General features: G+C 44.5%; 1 long non-coding RNA gene across 2 annotated transcripts; it reads right to left on the bottom strand.

The window, feature by feature from the left end:
- Positions 1–507: 507 nt before the first annotated feature.
- LOC140223679 (uncharacterized) lies at positions 508–8,198 on the bottom strand. Of its 2 annotated transcripts, none has more exons than XR_011899076.1 (3): positions 7,617–8,198; positions 3,697–3,859; positions 508–2,097 (listed from the first exon to the last, which is right to left on the bottom strand). It is a non-coding gene; the product is annotated as an uncharacterized lncRNA (long non-coding RNA). The 2 variants fall into 2 exon arrangements; XR_011899075.1 differs by lacking the exon at positions 508–2,097 and adding an exon at positions 2,484–2,702 and having other exon boundaries at positions 7,617–8,192.
- Between the last annotated feature and the right edge of the window lie 3,122 nt (positions 8,199–11,320).

Raw genomic sequence — 11,320 nt, 5'->3', positions numbered from 1 at the left:
AATAAGGTTCGCGTCAATGTTGCCAATGCTAGCAATGAGTACCATCATCATCTAGGGCGAGGTGGTTAGATCACTGCAATTCCCAAATGGCGCAAGATGGAACAAGACCTAATCGATCGAGGTACCATACCAGCAACTGTTGACTGGCCCGATCGATCAAAAAATTGGTATTACGCTCATGGAGGCAACCTAAGGCAAGAGGATGGGACACTTATCTTCAATGAAACAATACATCAGAAAGTTGAAAGGCTCATCAAAAACATTGAAGATGCTAAAGCTGAGAGGTTGAAGGTGGATAGAGACAACGATGAGCTCACATTGGTGCTCGGGAATCCCGAGCACCTAGGATATTGCCGAAGCTACGGGGTCGTTCCGTGGAAGTTTGCTGAAATGAACCAGGTTTTCATTTATGAAGACCCGACTCCCTGTATCCTTGTGATAGTCCCAGGATCAGTAGCTATCACATACATAACTCATTTCAGCATAAATATCACATCCATACATCGATAACAGCACAACATTCATTTATTACATCTTAGAATATCAGAGTACGATCTGATACAACCCATTGGGCTAAACAAGATGAATAAAACCAACACAGCAGAATTTAGGTTCTGGCTACTTCTCCATCTTCACGATCATCCCCACAGGCATCCCTGAGTGTAGCACTGCAACCCTCAATCGTACCAATCGTCGTAGTTGTTGTCGAAGTCGGAAACGTAACCTGCAAACTCACGAGCTGTTCCCAAGGAATTGGGATAGCTCCACAGCACCATTCGTATGCAAACTTTATGTGGCCTAATGCTAAGGGGTAAAAAGTAGACAAGGAAAAGGTCCGGGTTTTCCTATAGCAGCAGCAAGTATAAAGATAAACTCCATAGCCACCATCCCAAATCTCTCAACACATCGGGTACACCTGCCGCGATAGGGTACCTATCACCATCATCCTATCTCCAACTAGGGTCGAGGTGAAGACTCCCTCTCTTCGCCTCTCAACAACCATAGCGTGATCTCAAAGGGAAAGGAAGCAACTTCCCCTCTCCCCGTCTGCAATTGCGGCTCACCACACTCACAAGTAGCTAAAAGGGGGAGGTAGAGAATCCCAAAACAATGGAGGGCAGTGATGTTACAGGGTTGTCCGCCATGGTAAGGCACTTTCATGGAAGATTAGGAACCCTGCAGAGTGTGTACACCTCGACCACCCCTAGAGGAGGGGGTGTCTCCCAACCCGGGATGAGCGCAGCTAGTAGCTAGCCGTCTAAACATCACCCTACAGAGCAAAGAATCTGGGAGTTATGATACCACCTCGCAACCGGGCTTGGATGCGATCCCCCGCAGTGGAACACTCCAGTACTGTGAAGCACTCCTACCGGAGCCAATCGGGGGAAAAAGCAAATCAGGGGGGAAAAAGGTCAGCACCACTCCCCCATACACGTACTCTAACTACGGCGGGTATGGTGTCACACTTGCTAGTCTCGACCGAGGCCTTACCCATATCGGCGAGTGGTGTGCACATTTACATATTCATGTGAAGTATAGCAACCCACTTAGCTTCAGACCGGGGCGAGTTCCTAATCTTCCATGAAAGTGCCTTACCACGGCGGACGCAACTCACCCATTACTGGTGCTACCATCTCCAACTCCTATGCTCCTTATCCGTCATCCGTGTACCCGCAACAGGTACAAAATAGGGAACATCTGAGAACGAACCCCAAGCCCCCAATCTAACGAAGACCCAGTGGACGTATGATGATTGGGTTGTCTAAAGCTCACCCTCGCCAAATATCCCAAAATCACCTTCTCCTGCCGGTTTTATCCCCACTCACGCCAAGAATCCTAATCACAATATCGCATACACATGCAAGCATCGCACATAGCATATATAAGTAGTTTGGTAGTAGGCATCAAGGATTCAAGGCATAAAGTAGGCTATGCAAGTTTTATCATCGTCATTCATTGAAATAGAGCGCTAGCATACTAGTTGCAATGCCTAATAGGTATTCAAATTGAATCGGTGTGAACCTTAGTATTCTTCCTCCTTGTAGTAGTCCTCAAATGGCTCCGGCTCCAGGTTCAGCTCCGAGTCTCCGACGGCTCCTAAATACGCATTTACCACAATTACCGAGAGTCTAATGCAAAGTAACTCCAAAAGAGATCCAAAGAAGAACCAACAAGAATCAAGTCTAGTCTAACGTGTGTTGCTTCATTTTAGGAAAATTACAAAATTGACTTCATAGTTTAGAGTCTGAAGCATTTAGTTGAAGCTTTGATGTTGAAATCATTTTCCGATATTTTGATTTGATAGGCAAAACTAGCTGTGGCAGAACCGCCCAATTTAACCTGACTAAAATGCACTTAAGTCGCCTGACACGCGATCATGCACCTTAAGCAAGTCAACTTGGTCGTCCGTCGGATTTCATCCGATAAACCACTTACTCAGGATCGAGAAGCATTTCTCACACAAAGGTGAGTGGGCACAGAGATTACAACATTCCCATCACAATAACATAGTTCAACATTTTATTACATCAGAGTTTTCGAAATTCAGACCGAATTTGCAGGGTTGTAAGCAACAAGAAGTAAATCAAGCGGAAGCTAAACGTCGATACACGATATCATGATGAAGCCGATCATGACATCAATGACCCCTGTCCTCGCCGACCGAGGATGGGTCCCAAACAAGACAACACCAGCAACCACACCTGAAAAAGAAGCCACAAGGAAGGCTGAGTATACTAATACTCAACAAGGCTTACCCGTTAGGTGGTAACTACTCCATCGTCTCCTAGACATGCAAGGCTTTTTGGCGGTGGGTTTGTTTTTGCCAAAAGCGACTAAAGTTGGTCTTTACTTTCAATATTTTAGCTCAAGTTCTAAGTTCATTAACCAATCTAGATTAGCAACTTATACTAAGTAAGCATAGTTTCCAAACAATTAAAGAACAAGCATCAAGATTAATATCATCATCATGTTCCATCTTTACTCAGTGCAGAATAGCGATCAAGCAGTCCCAAACTATGAGAGGCAGACGAATCAATTCGAATTTATTAACCATGCATGGCAAACCTAATCTCACGACATCCGCGCACCACGAGAGGTCGCTTCATTTGTCAGCCGTCCCCATCGATCCCTTAGGCATGTGTCAGGGCCAACTGCCTTTGGCATGCAATGCTCCATAATCTCGGCCTCTACCGTGCTATGACCGCACTTGCACCCACATGATGCACCATGGGAACGACGTTCCAAGGACAGCCGGGGGAGTATGCCACAACCCAGTTCAATCAGGTACTAGGCTTCCCCATCCCATACTAGGTATGAGATTAGTACTTTCAAACACTTGATCAGGAACGCCGACACGTTTCGACCTTAGTCCAAATTTATTTAGACATACGGGGCAATCCACCGACCACCAAAAGAGTTCCCAAGGCCCTGCCCCGCCCGTCGTCCTTATGGTTGTAGCATAAGTAAACAAATAACTCCTATAACTTGCGAGTGACAGGAAATCACTCGACTTTTACGTGTCCTATTAAGCAAAATTGCATCTACACGACATATCATGCTAGTGTGCAAGTCAAAAGGGTACTAAGTTCATGCATCTAAGGTTTCAGACAACGCCTAGTGACTTAAATGCACAATCATAATCAACATAATTCATTGCAGAAGTTTAGAAAACTTGGGATATGCTCTGGGGCTTGCCTGGAAACCACACTAGGTTAGTGTTTGTTAGACGATACTCGCTTGGTGAGCATCTCCCATGTCGGCACTTGCTTAGTCCTTCCATCTTCAGGATAGCTCCACCATACACCATCTTCAGGTTCAGTTCCGTCATCATGTCCTTCACGTGGTTTATCTAGCGTATCTAGATGGAATGCAAGATGCAACAACATGAATATGAAGAACAGTAAAAACAGATGCACCACACAAAAGCATTCGGGACACGCACAAGGTTACACCACAAGATATAAGCACTTAGATAGCAAGTTATTTAATTAATTATCACTCAAGTCTCCATAGAGATAGCAAGCATAACAAGCATGGCACACTAGTTAACTCAAGTCAAGCTATTGCAAGCATTTAACAATCAAGAGCTACTTAAGCCTAGCATCATACAAGAACTAGGGTGATGGTGCTTATCAACATGGCATACATAAGTGCATCACACAACCAGCAAGTTGAAGGTGATCAAAGTATATTACATTTATTTTTAAACAATTCATACACAAGCAAGTCACATACCAACATCAGTAGGTTCTAGCAAGCTATGCAGCAAGGTTATTTTGTAGCAACATGCACACATGAACATTTATTAGTTGAGTACTTGATCAACATTATATAACACATTTATAAGATTCTCAGGTAGATAAATTTAACTCCAACAGTGATATGAGCTAACTAGCCAGCACCCAAGGCAACAACAAGTTAAAGCTAATAACTTAAGCACATACACTGAATCTGGACAGCAACACAGTAGTCATTTGTTTTAACCATAACTAGAGATATAAGCATCCAAAAAGGGTCATCCTAGACTTTATGTAAAGTTAAGGAAGTTATCTAAAACTTTGTTACTCACACCAAAATCTGATTCAACAAATAACAAGGTGAAAACACACCAATGAGCAGATCTGTACAAACAAGGATAGAAAACTGACACGAACTTCACAGATGCATATCTGAAATTATAGACCTTCAACAACCATGATTCTTAACTTGGTAGAAACCTTATTAAGTTATCTATAACTTTATTATTGTCATCTAAAGATGATTCGATGGTTAACAAGACTATACTACACAAAGAAGCAAATCTGTCCAAACGTGGACAGATTCTGACATTAAACTTTAGACAGCCATATCTGGAGTTATAGCTTTCACAACAAGGTGGTTCTAGACTTTTTAGAAAGCTTAACAAACCATGCACAACTTTATTGTAAATACCACAAGTTAAAATCCAAGTTAACCAGGTCAAACATCACATAGAAGACATCTCTGTCCAGATTAGGACAGGTTCTGTTATTCCACTTCACAAACTCATAACTGGAGATTTAGACCACCAAAAGGGGTGATCTTTAATAAATTGTAAAAGTCCATGCAAAATCATACACTTATTCTATTATCTTCAGGACATGATTCAAAGGGCCTGTTTGGTTATGGATGCTTATTTATAAGTTGCTTATTTGCTTATTGTAGTTGCTTATTTATAAGTCTTAGGTGTTTGGTTTGGGTTGCTTATTTGCAATAAATGAGACTGCTATTGACACATTTACCCCTGCCATCCCATTTTCCACTACCCCTAGTCAATACCCGGGTCCTGGACCTCCTGGTCCTTGGCGCGGAGGGGGGCGCGGAGGCGGCGGCGCGGAGGGCCGGGAGCGGTGGGGCGCGGAGGCGGGTGGGGGAGGGGGCGGAGGCGGGTGGCGGGCCGGGAGCAGCGGGGGGGGCGGAGGCGGCAGCGCGGAGGTGGGCCGGGCGCGGTGGGACGGAGGCGGCGGCGCGGAGGTGGGCCGTGGAGGCGGAGGCGCGGAGGCGGGCCGGGAGCGGCGGGGGGCGGCGGCGGTGGCGCGGAGGCGGGCCGGGAGCGGCGGGGCACGGAGGTGGGGCGGCGAGCGGCCGGCGCGGAGGCGGGCGGGCGCAGCGGCGGCGGCCGGCACGGAGGCGGGCGGCGAGCTGGCGGCGCGGAGGCAGCCGGCGCAGCGGCGACGGCGGGCGGAACCGGCGATGGGCCTTGGTGGTGACGGGATAGAGGAGAGAGACACGGGATAGAGGAGAGAGAAAGGGGAGAGAGGAGAGAGAATGAGGGTAGGGGGTGTAAAAGTGTCCCATAAGCAACCATAAGCAACTCAAAACTTGCTTATTTGCTTATGCATAAGCAACTTATAAGCAACTCTATAAGCAAGAGTGTTTGGGTTATAAGCAACTTATTTGCTTATTTTTAAGTTGCTTATGGATAAGCAAAGGAAACCAAACAGGCCCAAAGCTTAGCTAAGTCAAACAACACAATCATTCAGACCTATACATATAGCATGCAAAACCTAATGATGAAATTGTAAAATCTATAGATCCTAAACCATCAGGATTATGATCATGAAAATTTAACACAAGGTAGATTATGAAGTTATCCACAACTTTTATATTCACCATATTTACACAAAACATAATTTGCATCACGAAAATATTGCCACAACAGAAACTACTCTAGCAGCCATTTCAGCACATATGCAACAAGGTTCTTCATTTATTTTTTTATTTTTTTAACAAGGTAACATATGCATAAGTTAAATACATAGCTCATAAATACTATGAACATACTTAAATAGCATTAGCTTTAGGTAACATGGAACACCCTAAATACCTTAAGCAAGAATCAAAGCAAAGGTGAACTTATATAAGTAGTTGTTATATTAACATGAGAGCATACATATGAGTCATATTCAAAGCTTAACCACTACTTATCATAACTTAGCATCATACGTACCCCTCAAAAACAATTATTAAAAGCTTCACATGACCTAAGCATATGCATCTACTAGCAAACTTTCATCATCCAATTATATAGTAAGCATATATGTTAATTATAGGTGATGTGGCAAACATCTCATTGGGAGCTGGGATTTTTATGGATGATAGATGTTATAAAAGCATGGCTACGGTATAAATCTCACATGCTCAAGTGGTATAATTTAATTGCTATGAAAAAGACAAAATGCTCTTGCAAGAAAGCATGTAAAAGTAAGATAAATCTAAAGATCAACATTTTCTATAAACACATAGCCATGTAATATGTTATTATGGTAGAAAAATATCATACAAAGGTAGTGGAACCACATTTCCCATTTTTACACCTACATGAAAGTTATAACTTATTTAAAACCATTTATGAAGAAATAAACAAGTTAAAACAATAACTCAGTCATACATGCACCAATAAATATAAACTTTTTACCACAGCTCAATAGAATTATTTATAGCCTACCATTAAAATTTCACAGAAATTGGAGCACCACAACTTTAGATATGAAATAGACAAGCAAACACACTAAAAATTGCCTATTTATCAAGATTAAATTAAAATATGATAAAAACAGTACACAACTAGCATGTTCAGTATTTTTCTTAGCTAGAGAGTGTCATCACAAGACTAACGCAACTAGAATCAACTTTTGGACTTCTATAACTCAAGATATGCATCTAACCAACTTAAATGATTTCTAAAAGCACTTTGCAAGGATAAATAAAAACATCAGAAACTTTCTACTAACACATATCATATTATGACTCTAATGCTTAATTCTGCTCACAAGGATTCCAAAACATTTTCATTTGCTATTTTACGATTTTTCTACAATTTACTACGAATTTTTAAAGTTTTAGCCTTTTTAGATCTAGAAAAATAAACAAAACCGAGATGATCTTACGATCTACCCCTGGGTCTACGAGTTAATTGCGCAAACATCCCTGAAACTTCCCCATAACCCCCTACCTTTCCTCTTTCTTGTCCACTCAACTCCCTCACGCACAGACAGAGGCACGCACGGTTCACAAGCATGGTGCATGGCACTTGGGCCGGCCGGAATCAGGGGGAAAAGGAAGGGGCACGGCTTGGGGAGGGAGAGGGGTGGCACCTTGGGCCAGGGGCACTCCCAGCAAGTCCAGCGACGGGGAGGAGGCGCACCCCAGGGAGGTCTCCACGAGCAGCAGCACGGCGGCAGAGGAGTTCCCGTGGAGGGCATCGTCCGGTAAGGGAGCACGGTCGGGAAGTAGCAAAATGGAATCGCGATGTCGAGGAGGCGCCGTGGCTGCAAGGAATTGGCCGGAGATGCACCAACCGCGGTGGATTTCGCCGGCAAAAAATTTGGGGAAAAGTGGAACTCAGGTTCCTGTTAATGGTGGAGGAGGAAGGGGAGGGTTGAGGGCTTTATATAGGAGGGGAGTAGAGAGGATAAGCACGGGTGAGGTGATAAGGTTGCCACGACATTGTTGATTACCCATTGGCGGCGATGGTGAGCTGCTGTGCATGGCGGCCTGGTGGCGCACATGCCTGTTCGGTGGAGCTTGGGCCAATGGAGGGCAAGGAGAAGGCGTGGGAGACAAGGGAGGTCACATGGGAGATGCTTGGGGGACCTATGGGTGGAGAGGGGCCTGCTGGCATGGCCGGAGGCACCCAATGGCCATCCTCGGTGTCTGTGCCGGCCAAGGGGAGTCGTGCAGGTGGCTGGACAGAGGTTGAAGATGACTGACGCATGGGCCCATAGAGAAATAAAATGTGCCAACTTTGACCCCTTAAATGACATAGCTATCGGTGTCCAAAAATTCTCCAAAAATACTTGTTGGAAGGATAAAATCACCAAGAATCCAACACAATAAGAATCAACTCAAAAGATTTTATGGTTTGAACACAATCGTCAAAAAAAATAGCTAAAATTGAACTTTAAATGAATTTTTGGCACCATAAAACATTTCTGAAAAATTTGGTAAAAATATGTTAAAATCACTAAATGATGTCTAGTATTTGAATAAAATATTTGGGGGCACAGTTGCATGGTAGAAAGTAGGTTTCCTTCACAAATTTGATTTTTCACCAATAAAAGACGAATTTCTGGGCACTTAACAATGCATGGCCAAAACAATCATTTATGCACAAATGATGCTCATGAAGGACAACTATGCACAAAAAAATGTTCATGATCTTTAATTATGCATGATGGTCCTCGTGATGCGTGTCGTGGCGAAGGTATTGGGTTTAACGCGTATTCTCACACCAAGTTCGAACTACGCGGTTTAACTTCTCAAAGTGAAGGTTCGGGAACAAGGTATATGCTATAACTTTTATAAAGATTAACAAGGAAAATCTCGACGAAGTTGGAGATAGGATGGTAGGACCTTTGGTGGAACATCGGTCAAAGCTATTTTGGAATTGGATTTGAATCTTGACCGATCGTCTACTCGATTTTGGAGCATCCTCTACTCAAAATCATAAAAGTGCTGTGAGTGGAAGGTGTTCAACTTGAAAAGGGCTACCACTAGTATATCGGTCAAGATTTAAGTTCTTATATCAAATTTATTTTTATTTGCTTCACAAGTGATTCTCAATAGGAGGGAGTTTTAACACTTGGTTTAAAAATCTGAGGTATTTTTGGACCTTAACTCTCAGTAAATTTGAGTTAGCTTTGATTTGCTTCTTAATCACCCTGTTAATTATTTGATTTAGGTTCTTAATTACTCGGGCTGTCACACTAGGACACAAGAAGTTAGCAGTTATCTGGCTGTTTGGGCAGCTACAACTGGGTGCAAACTACCACTAAGGCTCTCAGGTAGCTTTGGAAGGATCTAGGCTGGTGACTTAGCTATAGGGGCAGGCTTAATGGTTTTTGGGGTGGAAACCGGAGGTTCCAGATTCACAAAACCGGATGTTCTAGTTTGCAAAAGGGGGCGTTGGTTTCTAGGAAAAACTGGATGTTCCGGCTTTAAAATAGGAGGTTCCAGTTTTTCTAGGGTAGGCCTCCCCTCTTGAGATTTCTCATGGAAAAAGGCTTGGAAAGGCCCTAGGAAGGTAGGGTTTATCACCAAGAAGGTTTGGGATAAGTTTGGCTGAAGTTTCCTAAGTTTGTAGGGGTTACTATGGTTTGGGCCGAGCAAAATTGGAGGTTGGATTTTGCCTAGGGTTTGGCCGGATCGATCTTTACGCGCGCGCGAATGCGCAATTTAGGTCACAAAGACGGCGGTGGTTCACCCAGGGGAGCACGGTGTGTGAAGCTCACTCGATGGGCTTGTGGACGAGAGATCGGGGTCACTTGGTGAAGAGATGGAAGGTGTGGTAGCAGCTCGATCTTGGCGTTCCAGTGAAGCAGCAGTGTCTCCTCCTGCTCCGACGTCCTCTCCCCACCTCCTACGCCTCCTTCTTCCTCCTCTCCTCCAAGCGGCGGTGGTGAAGGGGAAAACCCCAAATGTGGATGGGGTTGAGGCAGGCTGGTGGGGAGGCTCTAATAGGTCGGTTGCTAGGGTTTTGGGTAGATTGGATGGTGGGAGATGCAGCTGGGAGGCGTGGCAAGCATCCAAGGGTGCCAACACAAGGGGTAGGTGGTAGTGGGCGGTGCTCCTGTCACTTTCACACTCGTGCCTCGCGCATGCACTGCTGGAGGTAGAAGATGTACAGTGGTGCTGACATGTGGGGCCAAGCGGCCAGTGGCTAAGGGGGCGGAGCGGTCTGGTCCAAAAACCGGAGGTTCCGGTTTTCCAAAAAAGTTCCGGTTTTGGTACCAGCCTCGGGTTAGGTTGTTAGATAGGTGGGTTACTGTGGTTAGCTGGGTTGGTTTGGGTTCATGATAGGTCCAGTTAGTTTTTTCTAGTTGATTTGCATTTGAAAACCATTTCAAATACAAATCTCACACAACAAATCCAAATAAAACCGAAATGAATTCCAATGTCCACACTAGCACTTAAACACCTTATGGTTTGGCAAAGATTCACTCCACAACACAAAATATTTAAAATCCACATTTTTGCAACAATCAAACACCTCGTAAAAATACGGAATGTTACATTCGCTTTCCAAAGGGACATCGACCCGTATAGAAGCCGCAAGCGAAGAATGGAACAGTAAGAGGAGAGCTGGCGGCGCATGTTAGAAGCCAAAGTGCATTCACAAAAGTAAGAATGCAGGAGGAAATAAATTGTCGGGTGGCCTTGGCAGTTACCGAGATGGCCCAATTTGGAGCACTGCCAGATCCCAACGTCGTCAGCCCTTCTCAACGTTGAAGCAGATGTGCTTCCACAGGGGTTCCCGATGAGCACATGCCAAGATTACCCGTGGACAACCAACGGGTACCCTTTGGATGACATCACTCAGCGCACCTCATGTGAGCTGCATAGACCATTCGACAACATCACTATTAAGGTATACATATATATAATTTATGCAATCTTCTCAATTGATCCACACCTCGGGAGTTTAATAACTTCTTTATTTCTCCTATATGTACAGGTGGCGTACGGGAGTGCTTTACCGATTCTACCAGGGCAGACAAGCCATGACATAGAGATTCCATCTGGCTACTCTAGCGTCGGCCTAGAGCAGATTGTTGATAGTCAATATGAAGGCTTAGAGCTTGACCTCCTAGGAGGTGATGGAGAAAGGACACTTGGAGATGCACTTCATGGGATCATTCTATGGCGCAAACGCTACATCATCATCCCTAGCATGGAGGCATCATTGCTCCCCATAGATCCCCCCGCAGCGACCATCTTCTCAAAACTCAAGACCATCATCTCCAGCACATCCTGCTCTAGGACCGTCGTCACCATCGGGATTGTCGCATCCTGCTCGATC

This window comes from Setaria viridis, chromosome 8 (assembly GCF_005286985.2).
Source record: "Setaria viridis chromosome 8, Setaria_viridis_v4.0, whole genome shotgun sequence".
Lineage (NCBI taxonomy): Eukaryota > Viridiplantae > Streptophyta > Magnoliopsida > Poales > Poaceae > Setaria > Setaria viridis.
The sequence above is the reverse complement of the archived record's forward strand: the minus strand, read 5'-3'. Positions and strand labels throughout refer to the sequence as shown.